Consider the following 16,446-nt stretch of genomic DNA (forward strand, 5'->3'; position numbering starts at 1 on the left):
TGTAAAGCCTCTAAACTTTTGACTCTCAAGCAAATACATATTCAACAACAATATAGCTTTACGCATATTGATTCAAACATTTCAAATTTCCAACTTATTATAAACACATTTTCACATATCTCAGTAATACATGTAACTTTATTTCATGCGAATATTAGCAAAACATAAGTGAATTTATCATAACTCAAACTTTCATTTCTTTTCTCAAATTACCCTTAATGTTTTATCAAATTCCATATTTAGTCTTAATCACTTGCCAATATTTATCAAATTGGAGAACGTCTTATGGTTTTGAGTACATCGCTACTTGATGCCATAGTTCAACTATGGTCTTGTACTAGCTCTCATCCATCCGTGTCGACGCCAGTGTCCCGCATGTGTCTTACATCGACACATGTAACCGTCTTGATGCATGTCCTGACATGTCTTACACTAGCACATCTCGTAGCCGACGCATGTCCAGACATGTCGACATCGCTATCATCTCGAGGCCGATGCATGTCCTGGACATGTCTTACACTAGCCCTCGTCTCAATGCCGATGCCATGTCTCATACATGGTCTTACACTGCACACAAATCTCATGTATTGCCATGGTCCAACCATAGTCTTTTCCGTCAATTCATTAGTGAACGATCGTACTCATTCCTGCGTTCCACCCAATTTGATCTTTCATTACAACTTTCATGCTATTGTGACATTTATGATTACATGAATCGAGATTATAAAGCATAACATTATTGCATATTGACTTCATCAATCTAGACATAAATGTCAACCTCATGTATATCTCGATTATTAATCATGCAATAAAAGCATTCATACATACATTCGTCATTTCAAGCAAATTTCTTTCTTTTCCTAAACACTTGGCCAAATCAAGTTGGACATTTAACATCGTATGAATACTAACATGCATAAAAGCGCTTTTCACAACTTAACGTGTTTTACTCCACTATTTCACATACTTTATCTCAAGAGTATCACATAATGAAAACTAGTTCTTATAAAAAAATCATGGATTTCTTTTCATACCTTTCCAAATTTTCAGCATATCATAAGCATGATTCAATAATCTCAACTTTACTCTTATCTCTATCAAGATTTGCTCGGTTGGAACTCATTCTGTCTTAATCAACAGCTTTGTTAGGGTAGAGATATCACACTATCACGAGTAATACTATGGCATGTATAACTAGACTCTCTTACGCTAGGTTAGTCCAGAACCGACTAAACCATGCTCGATACCACTAAATGTAACACCCTCGCCCGCATCCGATGCGGGGACGGGGTTCGAGGTGCTACGACTTTTCTTGACACTTTCATACTAAGCAGGCCATGAAATCTCAAATAATTAAAACTTTTCTTTTCACATGCAATCATCCCTTATACGAGCTTACGAGGCCCAATACATGCATTCAGGCGATTCGGGACCCAATCGAGAACTCATGAAAAACTTAGAAAAATCTCGTGCGTTAAGGCTTCACACGCCCATGTGCTCAGTAGTGTGGCGTAAATAGGCTAATTATCAAGCCTTTTGTCACTCTCACACCACATGCATAGATACATACTTATCCAATAACATACAACATGACATAAATGAGCTCTTAAACATCTACAAACATGTTATGCTCAAGTTATTTTCTTATACAATAAATATTATAGAATTTGCCCATATCATTACCACATACTAGACATAACTATCATTACATCACAAACCATTCATGAAGCATTATTAACTATTTACCAATCACTTAATCCTGCATTAGTTACTAGCTCATCAATGAATCTCAATTCAATCTCTAGGCATACATGTTGTAAGCCACATCACAAGAGATAATAACATACATGCATAAGAATAATCATATGGGCCCATAATGTCATTAGCGACATAGGCCAATTTACATGACTAATACTACCTTAATAACAAGCCAATGCCTTTGGCTAAATCATAATATTACATACTCACATTAAAACCCTATACATGCCATAGACTCGAATCACTTGAGTTTACTTACTCGATAACGTTAACTCGATAGGGTGATGATATCTCGACGGCCTCCAACCCGAGCTAACCTGGAAACTCTAGAAAACATGGGAAAGAAGGGGTAAGCTTTCGCTTAGTAAGTTCATATGAAAACAATAAGCAACTCATTAACTTGTTTTATCAATGTTTATAACATATTCTCAAGTTTACTACAAGCTGTCTTCCTGAGTAAAAGTCACTAAATTATTTATATCTGAGCTACGAAACTCGAATTAAGTTCTGTTAATTTTCCTGAAACTAGACTTATTTTACTTTCTTCCATAAAATTTCCAGAATTTTTGGTTAAGCCAAATAGTACAGTTTATTAGTTAAAGTATCCCTGTTTCAGGGTATGACCACTCTGACCCTATGCACTACAAACCGAATTTCTCCCTGTACAAAATTCCAACGACTATGCCGTTTATTTCCCATAAAATATACTCAATAAGGAATCCATTCATGTAAGGTATAACTCTTAATAATTTTGTACAATTTTGGTGAATTTCTAAAGTTAGAACAGGGGATCTCGAATTCATTCAGACCCTGTTTCACAAGAATTCAAATATCAAATAATATGGAATTCTTTTTCTTTCTCTGTTTCTTTCATGTGAAAATAGACTCATTAAGCTTTAATCCCATATTTTATTCTGCCTCTAACTCATTTTCCACTATTTTTAGTGTATTTTCAAAGTTACACTACTGCAGTAACTCAAATCTGTCAAGGCTAAATTACTCATTCATGATCTTACCACCTTATCGTTGTTGTATCTATTTTCAACCCGAGGGTTAAGTACATACCTGTCCAAAATATCCATTTCACAATACTTACCAATACGTCACCTACATCTTAAGTGTTCTTCCATTCCACAAGAAATTTTACCCGTTGAACACATCGAATATAACTCGGATACATGGATAATTTGCACATAAGTGCCATATTTGTAGCCAAGCTACCATGTAACCCGCCCATAAGTGAACTCGGACTCAACTCAACGAGCTCGGCGTTCGCATCCGTAAGTGAACTCGGACTCAACTCAACGAGTTCGGATGCCTAGTTACATCTCACGAACTCGGACTCAACTCAACGAGTTCGGACATTCCACATCCATAAGTGAACTCGGACTCAACTCAACGAGTTCGGATGCTCAACCATTCTAGTGACATGTCACTTATATCCTAATCTATTCCTAAGGTTCAAACGGGATTTTCCTCGAACACGTCTCCTTGCTATCTTCCGTAAAATACCGAAACCAATACTCGGTAGCACTTTATATTTAACAAATAATACACTTAATTTGCATTTTATTCGAAAATAACCACAAAGCATATATTTCATAATAAAATTCAGCATAACATATAATTAACATCAATAACTTAAAATAACCATTATGCTACCTTATTTACACATGAACTTACCTCGATACCACAAATGTGAAAAGGACGTACTCGTCCATAAATCGATTTCTTTCCGTTCTAGGTCCAAGTCTCAATTTTCATCATCTATAACATCACATTTAGCCTACCAATCAGTCACAATATTCATATGGGTCTAAAAATCATATTTTACAAATTTTCATTTTGACCCTAAACTTTTGCATATTTGCACTTTTGCCCCAATGCTCGTAAATTAATTTTTATTCAATTTATTTACTCCTTGAGTCTAGATGAACCATTTTCATAACTATAGCAACTCATAATTTCAACTATTTTACACATTTACAACTCATTTTACAACTTAGCAATTTACCCCTTTTTAAGGTATTTTCATGCAATTTCTTTCACAAAAGTTGTTTATTAGACAACTAGGACTCATAATCTTCCATAAAAACACAGCAAACAACACATTTACTCTCATGGTAAAACCCTAGACTCTTCATCATTTTGCAAAATAATCCTCTTATGAAAGCTTATGCTTTGGGGTTCCAAAATACAAAAATCATCAAGGAAAGACATTAAAATCACTTACAAGCAAGGGATATATGTTGCTGAAATTTTCCAGCTTCAAAACCCTTTCTTTGCTGCATATTTCGGTGAAGGGGAAGAGAAAAATGATAGCTTTTTCTTTTTTTTTTTTTTTATTTGTTAATAATAAAACTATTTTGTCTAATTTTGACTTTTCAACTATTTTGTCTCCCATGGCCGGCCATCACACTTTCAATGGCCTAATTTCACTTTAAAGACCCCAATTTAAGATACAAGGCAATTTAACACCTTTAGGTATTAAAACACAACTTTTACTTTTACGCGATTTAGTCCTTTTTCAAATTGGACTAGAAATCGCTAAAATTAATATACCAAAATTAACATGCACTTATAAAATCATATTATAACACATAAAATAATACTAAAATAATTTTCTCGGCCTCGAATAGTGGTCCCGAAACCACTGTTCGACTAGGCCCAAAATCTGCTATTACATTTCTTCCCTTTAGGGATTTTCGTCCCAAAATCTTACCGAAAAAGTTGTTCTCTACTTTCACGAGTCACTTATATCTTTTCTCACAACTTACAAAACAACTCCGCACAAGCTCATACTCAAGATTTCCTATAGCTTTTCCATAGTTGAGGTATAAACCTCTGAGCTCAATTTGAAACACTTGAGACCGACATTCTTGGAACCATAAACTTAGAAACATACAACTCAGTCATATCTGTTGAATAATATATCTGTACATACTAAAATAATCATGCAGACTTCCATCATCAATCTTTCACAATTCAACTTGCATCTCTCCTTTTTCCTGGAAATGAGAGACATCCCGATACGAAATTCATAATGTCTTTTCTTATTTTCTTCCCATTGTCATCACTGACAATAATAATCTCGAATACATTTGATATTCGGCTTTACCCTATAGACAATTCGACATCCTTTGAACGAATAAACAATATATCTGTGAACTCAGACTCAATTCTCAGTATACCCGAGTTTTCAAGATCAAATCTTACTCTGAATTAATAGTAATAGAAACCAGAAATCAAATCCTCCCTGCAATTCCAAATTAAAAGTCGAATCATGCTGTACTTGTTTAATTTACCACTTATAGCCACATTTCTATACTCTGATCATCAACTGTTTAGAAACTTTACTAACATGAATCAAATGATTCCAACTTCATAGATGTGGTCTTTTTATTAATCAGGATAACTATACTTATAACATCTCTCGAACAAGAGAAATCCAACTAATATGTTTCCATAACATACTTTCAAGAATAAAACCCCATCATTTCTGACTGTACGACTACTTACCAAAGAACACGTAACGGTATTCTCGAACCAGAGAATAAACTTAAATGCACATAACTCAGATTTACTTTTGTAGAATAACCATTCTTTACCCCAGAAATTTTAAAGAAATCTCGACACTGAAATCCCCACACTTCTATGGTCGAGCCAGAAGCTTAATCATAACAGATTCTAATATCGCAAGTCAAAGATTACTCGTAAAGATAAACCAAGCTTGATAATTCTCGAAACAAGAACGATAGAAAAGCCAATATAAGAAATTCCAAGATATAAAGATTATACCAGAAATCTGAGAATATAATCCGTAAGAAAATAATAAAGATGATCCGAAAAATCCTCGAGAGAAAACCGGAAGGAAACTGTGCATATGCTCTAGAATTTCTCATAATAGAGATAATATAATTCTCGCATATATAAACCATAATCAATAGAACATCGAATAATCTTACATAGATTTTTCCGTCAACTTCATTCCATATATCGAATAGAAATCAAGAGATGGGAAATGTAGATCATAACTAATCGGACCAATAGAACTTTTCATCTAATATCACGATCACTAGCACCCTCATACGATAGAATTTCCATTCGAAGGGATAACCATACGTATTCCCGGAATAGAGGAAAACATAGAATACTCGGAAGAGAAAGATAGCCATCACTTTATTTAATTGAATCATTCATATTCGACATCTGTGCAAGTCCGACATTATTCCTCTAATAATTACATCTTCGCTAATCTCATACTATTCCATTATTGTACTCTTCGGTTCACTTTTGCAAGCTTATGCAACATATCTCTCGAAAATCTCATCGTATAACTCTATTCGGTAAGGGCGAAGATTGTAAAGCCTCTAAACTTTTGACTCTCAAGCAAATACATATTCAACAACAATATAGCTTTACATATTGATTCAAACATTTCAAATTTCCAACTTATTATAAACACATTTTCACATATCTCGATTAATACATGTAACTTTATTTCATGCGAATATTAGCAAAACATAAGTGAATTTATCATAACTCAAACTTTCATTTCTTTTCTCAAATTACCCTTAATGTTTTATCAAATTCCCATATTTAGTCTTAATCACTTGCCAATATTTATCAAATTGAGAGCGTCTTATGGTTTTGAGTACATCGCTTGCTTGATGCCATAGTTCAACTATGGTCTTGTACTAGCTCTCATCCATCCATCGTGGCGAGTGTCCCAGACGTGTCTTACAACGACACATGTAACCGTCTGATGCATGTCCTGACATGTCTTACACTAGCACATCTCGTAAACATGTCGGACATATACGGCTATCATCTCGAGGTGCATGTCCGGACATGTCTTACACTAGCCCTCGTCTCAATCTGATGCCATGTCTCATACATGGTCTTACACGCTTTACATAATCTCACTTTCATTTTTCTCAAATTACCCATAGTGTTTTCATCAAATTCCATAGTGAACGAGTCTTAATCATTCCTGCTCGCCAATATTTGATCTTTCATTGGAGAACGCTTATGGTTTTGAGTACATCGCTGACTTACATGCTGAGATTATCAACTATGGTCTTGCATATAGACTCTCATCCATCCAGTCGATAAATTGTCAACCTGCATGTATCTTACACCGACACATGTAACCGTGCAATGATGCATGTCATATCATACACTCTGTCATCTCGTAGCCGAAATTTCTTTCTTGTCCTGCACACATGTCCAAATCAATGGACATTTATCATCGTATCGATACTAACATGCATAAAAGCGCTTGACACAACTTACACTGTGCCCTCTCCTCTATTTCCGATGCTATGTCTCAAGAGTATCACATGGTGAAAATTAGTTCTGGCACAAAAATCATGTATTGCTTTTCATTCCTTGCAAATTTTCCACAATTCATTAGCATGATTCGATCGCATTTCATTACCCTCTGCTCTTTCAAGATTTGATCTTTCATTACAACATTCATGCTTAATGTGACATTTATGATTCTGAACGAGATTATAAAGCATAACATTATTGCATATTGACTTCATCAATCTAGACATAAATGTCAACCTCATGTATATATCGATTATTAATCATGCAACTTAAAAGCATTCATACATACATTACTCATTTTCAAGCAAATTTCTTTCTTTTCCTAAACACTTGGCCAAATCAAGTTGGACATTTAACATCGTATGAATACTAACATGCATAAAAGCGCTTTTCACAACTTAAGCGTGTTTTACTCCACTATTTCACATACTTTATCTCAAGAGTATCACATAATGAAAACTAGTTCTTATAAAAAAATCATGGATTTCTTTTCATACCTTTCCAAATTTTCAGCATATCATAAGCATGATTCAATAATCTCAACTTTACTCTTATCTCTATCAAGATTTGCTCGGTTGGAACTCATTCTGCCTTAATCAACAGCTTTGTTAGGGTAGAGATATCACACTATCACGAGTAATACTATGGCATGTATAACTAGACTCTTCTACGCTTAGGTTAGTCCGAGAACCGACTAAACCATGCTCGATACCACTAAATGTAACACCCTCGCCCGCATCCGATGCCCGGACGGGTTCGAGGTGCTACCGACTTTTAACGACACTTTCATACTAAACAGGCCATGAAATCTCAAATAATTAAAAATTTTCTTTTCACATGCAATCTGTCCCTTATACGAGCTTAGAGGCCCAATACATGCATTCGGGCGATTCGGGACCCAATCGAGAACTCATGAAAAACTTAGAAAAATCTCGTATGCTAAGGCTTACGCCCATGTGCTCAAAGTCATGTACGAAATAGGCTAATTATCAAGCCTTTGTCACTCTCACACACATGCATAGATACATACTTATCCAATAACATACAACGTGACATAAATGAGCTCTTAAACATCTACAAACATGTTATGCTCAAGTTATTTTCTTATACAATAAATATTATAGAATTTGCCCATATCATTACCACATACTAGACATAACTATCATTACATCACAAACCATTCATGAAGCATTATTAACTATTTACCAATCACTTAATCCTGCATTAGTTACTAGCTCATCAATGAATCTCAATTCAATCTCTAGGCATACATGTTGTAAGCCACATCACAAGAGATAATAACATACATGCATAAGAATAATCATATGGGCCCATAATGTCATTAGCCGACATAGGCCAATTTACATGACTAATACTACCTTAATAACAAGCCAATGCCTTTGGCTAAATCATAATATTACATACTCACATTAAAACCTATACATGCCATAGACTCAATCACTTGAGTTTACTTACTCTAGATAACGTTAACTCGATAGGGTGATGATATCTCTGACGACCTCCAACCCGAGCTAACCTGGAAACTCTAGAAAACATGGGAAAGAAGGGGTAAGCTTTAGCTTAGTAAGTTCATATGAAAACAATAAGCAACTCATTAACTTGTTTTATCAATGTTTATAACATATTCTCAAGTTTACTACAAGCTGTCTTCCTGAGTAAAAGTCACTAAATTATTTATATCTGGAGCTACGAAACTCCGAATTAAGTTCTGTTAATTTTCCCTGAAACTAGACTTATTTTACTTTCTTCCATAAAATTTCCAGAATTTTTGGTTAAGCCAAATAGTACAGTTTATTAGTTAAAGTATCCCCTGTTTCAGGGTATGACCACTCTGACCCCTATGCACTACAAACCGAATTTCTCCCTGTACAAAATTCCAACGACTATGCCGTTTATTTCCCATAAAAATAGACTCAATAAGGAATCCATTCATGTAAGGTATAACTCTTAATAATTTTGTACAATTTTTGGTGAATTTCTAAAGTTAGAACAGGGATCTCGAATTCATTCAGACCCTGTTTCACAAGAATTCAAATATCAAATAATATGGAATTCTTTTTCTTTCTCTGTTTCTTTCATGTGAAAATAGACTCATTAAGCTTTAATCCCATATTTTATTCTGCCTCTAACTCATTTTTCACTATTTTAGTGTATTTTCAAAGTTACACTACTGCAGTAACTCAAATCTGTCAAGGCTAAATTACTCATTCATGATCTTACCACCTTATCGTTGTTGTATCTATTTTCAACCCGAGGGTTAAGTACATACCTGTCCAAAATATCCATTTCACAATACTTACCAATACGTCACCTACATCTTAAGTGTTCTTCCATTCCACAAGAAATTTTACCCGTTGAACACATCGGAATATAACTCGGATACATGGATAATTTGCACATAAGTGCCATATTTGTAGCCAAGCTACCATGTAACCCGCCCATAAGTGAACTCGGACTCAACTCAACGAGCTCGGGCGTCAGATCCGTAAGTGAACTCGGACTCAACTCAACGAGTTCGGATGCCTAGTTACATCTCACGAACTCGGACTCAACTCAACGAGTTCGACATTCCACATCCATAAGTGAACTCGGACTCAACTCAACGAGTTCGGATGCTCAACCATTCTAGTGACATGTCACTTATATCCTAATCTATTCCTAAGGTTCAAACGGGATTTTCCTCGAACACGCCTCCTTGCTATCTTCCGTAAAATACCGAAACCAATACTCGGTAGCACTTTATATTTAACAAATAATACACTTAATTTGCATTTTATTCAAAATAACCACAAAGCATATATTTCATAATAAAATTCAGCATAACATATAATTAACATCAATAACTTAAAATAACCATTATGCTACCTTATTTACACATGAACTTACCTCGATACCACAAATGTGAAAAGGACGTACTAGTCCATAAATCGATTTCTTTCCGTTCTAGGTCCAAGTCTCAATTTTCATCATCTATAACATCACATTTAGCCTACCAATCAGTCACAATATTCATATGGGTCTAAAATCATATTTTTACAAATTTTCATTTTGACCCTAAACTTTTGCATATTTGCACTTTTGCCCCAATGCTCGTAAATTAATTTTTATTCAATTTATTTACTCCTTGAGTCTAGATGAACCATTTTCATAACTATAGCAACTCATAATTTCAACTATTTTACACATTTACAACTCATTTTACAACTTAGCAATTTACCCTTTTTAAGGTATTTTCATGCAATTTCTTTCACAAAAGTTGTTTATTAGACAACTAGGACTCATAATCTTCCATAAAAACACAGCAAACAACACATTTACTCTCATGGTAAAACCCTAGACTCTTCATCATTTTGCAAAATAATCCCCTCTTATGAAAGCTTATGCTTTAGGGGTTCCAAAAATACAAAAATCATCAAGGAAAGACATTAAAATCACTTACAAGCAAGGGAAATATGTTGCTGAAATTTTCCAGCTTCAAAACCCTTTCTTTGCTGCATATTTCGGTGAAGGGGAAGAGAAAAATGATAGCTTTTTCTTTTTTTTTTTTTTATTTGTTAATAATAAAACTATTTTGTCTAATTTTGACTTTTCAACTATTTTGTCTCCCATGGCCGGCCATCACACTTTCAATGGCCTAATTTCACTTTAAAGACCCCCAATTTAAGATACAAGGCAATTTAACACCTTTAGGTATTAAAACACAACTTTTACTTTTTACGCGATTTAGTCCTTTTTCGAAATTGGACTAGAAATCGCTAAAATTAATATACCAAAATTAACATGCACTTATAAAATCATATTATAACACATAAAATAATACTAAAATAATTTTCTCTGGCCTCGGAATAGTGGTCCCGAAACCACTGTTCCGACTAGGCCCAAAATCGGGCTATTACATTTTTAGTATTTTTGATGGGTTATATATATTTAAAATTATATAAAAATAATATAAAAATTAATATGGGGGGCCGAGTCGGGCTTTGGTTTTAACATTTTTATTCGAGCCGAGCTTGGATAAAATTTTAAGCCCATTTTTCTAGTCAGGCTGCGCCTAGGCCTAGCAAACGAGCCTAAATTTTTAGTTGGGCTCGACCTGAATCAGGCCCAGCCCGGCCCATGCACACCTCTAATTGTCAGAGGAGGAAACACTGATGCATATGCAATGTGGCAAAGGGTTTGAAAAGCAAGGAGGACCGTCTGCTAGGTTGAAGATGCGTCTTTAGATTGATCTCGTAGCATTAGACCGCCATTTCATAGAGCTATCATGTCTGTATATCTAGGCCTTATTCTTTGGATTGTGATAACCTTAATTTCCTCTCTTAACTCGCCCTTCATTGATGGATTATCGTTTGGTCTCTTAGTAACTCGGAAGAGGGTTCTCTAGAAGAATTTTATTTTTTCTTTTAGTTCTTTTTGAAAGTTATCTTTTTTTGTGATTACCATTTTTATTAGTTATTTAAGATGTATTTAATGGACACTTATTCTCATACCTCCATTAATAAAATCAAATGAATTATTTTCAAAAAAAAAAATTATACATCATTTGATGGCAAAATAAAAATAAAATATTTTTACCTTTGATCAATTCTTTGAAGTCTATTATTTAAAAATAAAATAAAATAATCAATAAATTTACTTTTTTCATTTCTTTAATTAATAAATAAACATAGTATCATACCTGTCTTGCCATAGTCCTTAAATTATAGGGAAAAAGATCCTTACAACACCCGTGAATCTATAAAAATAAAACTTGTAAATAAGTTATTGTTTTGATAATAATTTGAGAGTAAATATTAAAATTATACATTAATTTTGATTTAATGTAAAATATCATATATAAACTTTGATTTTGTGCGATTTCATACATGAAATTTTGATTTGATTCGATTTTTACAAATCACTAGTAACATTATCAAATTAGCACAATTTTAGATTGGCGTGTTGCATACACAAACGATTATATTAATCAAATATGAAAATAAATGTATGTATTCATTTCTTTAAATGTTCACAGTTGAATCAAAATCAATATTTTATGTATAGATATGAACCATAATTTAAGTTTCCGTGTATAGCTACACTAAATGAAAATTCATGTATTAAATTGCAAATTAAACTAAAGTTCATGCATAAATTTGATATTTATCCCTATTTTCAGGGATTAATTTTAACTACCTTTGATAATTTAAAATAAAAATTAAATAATAGATATTTTTCAAAGAAAAGCGTGGAAAATGATAAATAAATAAGAAGTTATTTATCACTTAAGGTAACAAAATTTTTAATTCTTTCTTATTTTATTTTTATTTCTATTAATATTATCCTTTAAACACTTTACCTTTAAAATTTTAAAATTTACATTTATTAACCATTTTAATTAAATTCCACACTTACATTTAAAAATATACCAAATAGATTTTATAATTTTAATTTAGTATTTAAATTTTCACCATTCGCAATTTAATAAAAAATAGCTTCAAGGCTAGAATTTACTCTAAAACAATATGAAAATTGAACTAAAATAATTCTACTGTGGATAAAAGTAATATGGAGATTCCTATATCAAGAGTGAGATTGTATTTTATCCCCTTTACTTAAAAGAATGGGTAAATTAGTCTTTTTACGTTAAACCAAAGAGAAAATTGGTCCTTCTGTTAAAAATTTCATCTATTGCTACTGTTAAAAATCGATCATTGTACGTCAACATTAAGTACACGTATGGCATTATTTCGTCAGTTGTTTTAGTTTCTAATAGTAGAAATGAATCAAATTTTTAACAAGAATGACTATTTTACTTTTTGATCTAATGTATGTGGATTAATTTACCTATTTTTTGAGTAGAGAGGGCAAAATGTAATTTAACTCTTAGAGATTTATCGGCAAGCTCTTCCAACATTTTTTTTTATCTATAAAATTCAAACTTGAAACTTAAGTGTTGTTTGGTAAATTGAATATTAAGTACTGAAAAATTAAGTGTTAAAAGATTAAGTGTTGAATTTGAATTATGAAATATGTTTAGTATGTTACTTAAAATTAAGCATAGAATATAATTAAACTATTTGATAATTTTAAAATTACATTTGTATCCTTCCATTTTATACATATTAAAATTTGGAATAAAGTATACTCTTAATAAATATAAATATTATAAATCTAAAAATAAATACTAAATCGAGAACAATGTGAAATTGAATTTAATATCTTAAATAAAATAAACAATTTAAATGATCATATAATTAATAAGATAGTATTGAAAATAAATAAATAAATAAAGTAAATCAACTTAAGGTATTCTTCATTAAGTAATAAGTAACTCTTACCTACTTATTATTTTTAACAGTAGCAAAGTAAAAGGGGCCGGCAAAGCCTCAGCCCCATAAAATGGAAAATTTTCATTTAAGCTCATTTACAATTTATAAAATTTTAAATTAGTAATAGTAAAATTATACTATGATCCTTTAAAATGATAAAATTTAATTTAATCATTTAAAATTATAAAGATATAAACACTTATTTATTACTTAACCCATTAATCATTAAATTAGTTAATATGCTTTTAATAAACAACAATTTGCCTATCTTCTAAAACATGATAATTCTTTTTAGTGTGACATCAAATCCAGATATCAAAAGGAATATACATTAAAAAAGAGAGAGAGAGAGAGAGAGAGAGAGAGTGTGTGTGTGTGTGTGTGTGTGTGAGAGAGAGAGGGAGAGAGGGAGGGTATAATAATAAATAGGAAAGGTGATGTTCCATGGAAATGGATGCATGGTTTCAACATTAAAGTAGTCTCTGGGATTTGCCTTTTTGGCCATTAGACTTACACAAACACTCTTTTACCTTTCACTTATTGCTATCTATGCCCCTCTCTCTCTCGTTCATTTGCATGTGAAGATGCTATACGCTACCCAAAATTCTAATGCTGCTTACTGTAACTGTACCCCAGCTGCTTCATAAAAATGGAAATAAAGCAGCCATTTTACACGCACGTGCGCGTGTTCACAACCTAATGCCAATGGGGACAAAAAGAGTGGAACCCCCCTCACCACCCCTTTTGAAGCACAATGAGGAGAGAGGGGTTGCTTGTGCTAATTACCAATTTCTCTGAATACTGTTTTATACTGAATGCTGACACCAAAATGGCCATCGTTTGATACCCTTCCCCTGCAAGTAAGTGACTGTGTTTCAAGCAAAACAAAATACAGCCATTGCCCATTGCCCATTGCATGCATCATTAACATATACACTGTTGTTAAATGTCAACTCCTCTTTTTTTTTTTTTAAAGAAAAGAAGGAAAACCCAATGTTCCATTGTAGAATGTAGATATGATGATTCATTTTCATCCTTGGCGAAGGAGAGCTTGAAAGAGACTAAGAAGCATACGTGAGAGGGGGTTGGGGTTGGTGGAGGGGGGTGGGGGTGGGGGTGAGGTGAGCGAATCCAAGAAGCGGACAAGTAAGGCAAAAACAGGTGTCAGCGTTAAAATGGCAGTGCCGCATATGTAATGTAATTCCGCATTTAAGGCTTTGCGTGTCTTGAATTTATTATAGCAGACAGTGTGAGTGAGAGAGAGAAAGAAGAAAGAAAAAAGAGGGATCAAAATATCCTTCTCTTTTACCCTTTTCTTTGTCTTTTCCATTTTCTTTCTTTTTCCATCTGCTTTCTCTCTCTGCCTATACATATATATATATATACGCCCTCTCTCTCTCTCTTTACAGTCTCTTGTTCTATCTATGTGTAAAAACATTCTCGTACTCTCTTCTTACATTTTTATTTTTAAAGCACAAATTAGTTGATTAATTATATATAATTATGGTAAAAGTATTATGGAAGTTTTTATATAAAGAGTCAAATATTATTTTCTTTTTATTTTACTATTTTTTCGTTAAAAATTTCATCTATTTTTACTATTAAAAATTAGTCACTATAGGTCAAAATGTGATATACATGGCACATCACATGTCACTGTCTGGTTATTCCGTCAACCACATCAGTTTTTAACATTACAAATGGATGAAATTTTTAACAAAACCAATTTGCTCTTTGATCTAATGTATAAGGACTAATTTATCCAGTTTTTTAGTAGAGGGGGCGAAATGCAATCTGACTTTTAGTATAGGAGTCTCCATGGTACTTTTACCTAAAATTATTACATTATTTTTGTATTATATGTTTGTTATGAGTTTAGTTTCTGTAGTTTAATCTCTTTTAGTTTTTATATTTTTTGAATTTCATAATTTTAGTCTTAGCCCAGATAATAACTATTAAATTTTGTTGTTTCTTAAATCTTATGCAAGATACATACCATCACATACATATAATATCATATCAACTTCCTAATTCTATATAGTACTCACAAAAGAGGTACGTTGTTTCAGTTAATAGATTTAATGGCTATAATTTGAATTGGGGTTTTTAAAATTCAAAAAATATAAAGACTAAAATGATCGAATTAAAGAAAAGTAACTAAGTTTAAATTGGGTTGTGGGGCTAATTGAGCGTAAGTTGCAACTTTAGTATTTATACATTTCAAATTTCAAAACTTTAATCCTAATCCAAATGGAAATCGTTAAATTCTGTTGTTTCTTAAATTTTATATAGTAAATATATTATCACGTATGTATAATATCATCATGTCAACTTAATCCATCACATCATTTCAATTAATGAACACCGTTTAGGGTTGATTGTTTTGTTTGTAGATGTAGCGTTTCCTGATTAGGCATTAAAGACGTACGGCTCTACTTGTGAGCATTAATTCCTCTAGTCTATAGTACTAAATGTATAGTGGTGGAACATGCGAGAGTCATTTTCCATGCATTAGTAACGCCTAGTATAGTATCAAAGTACAAACCAATTTCTTACCTGAGCAATACAACTATGAATCAATGTTGTTGAGATTGATTTTTCACTCATTTATTGACAACCAACAAGCTTTTAGTTTGATGACAAGGAGACTAGACTTGTATGGGTGGAATTAGATTTGGGTTGGACCAATTTCGAGGGATCATTTTGGTTTGAGTTATTCAGATGATTTAAATTTGGGTTAATTTGAGTTTGTGTCGTTTGAGAAGGAATGAATTTTTTGGATAAACTCATTATGGGTTTTGAATTATTTTAGGTTTTCATCAATTTAGGTTCAAATCATTTCAAGTTTATTGTTTATATCATTTCGATTTCAAGTTTGGATCATTTCAAATTTCAAATTGTTTTGAGTTCAAGTTGTAAATTTAGGTTCAGGTTGTTGATTTTTATGGTAAATTTGAATTAGGTCGAGTTTAAATACGAATTGATTAGGTTAAGTTCGAGTTTAAAATTTTAGGGTAACTTT

General features: G+C 32.6%; 1 long non-coding RNA gene across 1 annotated transcript; it reads right to left on the bottom strand.

The window, feature by feature from the left end:
• Positions 1-2,052: 2,052 nt before the first annotated feature.
• Positions 2,053-10,991, bottom strand: LOC128279417 (uncharacterized). Its single transcript, XR_008269537.1, has 4 exons — positions 10,553-10,991; positions 10,000-10,083; positions 3,442-3,525; positions 2,053-2,084 (listed from the first exon to the last, which is right to left on the bottom strand). It is a non-coding gene; the product is annotated as an uncharacterized LOC128279417 (long non-coding RNA).
• Positions 10,992-16,446: the final 5,455 nt, after the last annotated feature.

Source organism: Gossypium arboreum, chromosome 8, assembly GCF_025698485.1.
Source record: "Gossypium arboreum isolate Shixiya-1 chromosome 8, ASM2569848v2, whole genome shotgun sequence".
Taxonomy (NCBI): domain Eukaryota; kingdom Viridiplantae; phylum Streptophyta; class Magnoliopsida; order Malvales; family Malvaceae; genus Gossypium; species Gossypium arboreum.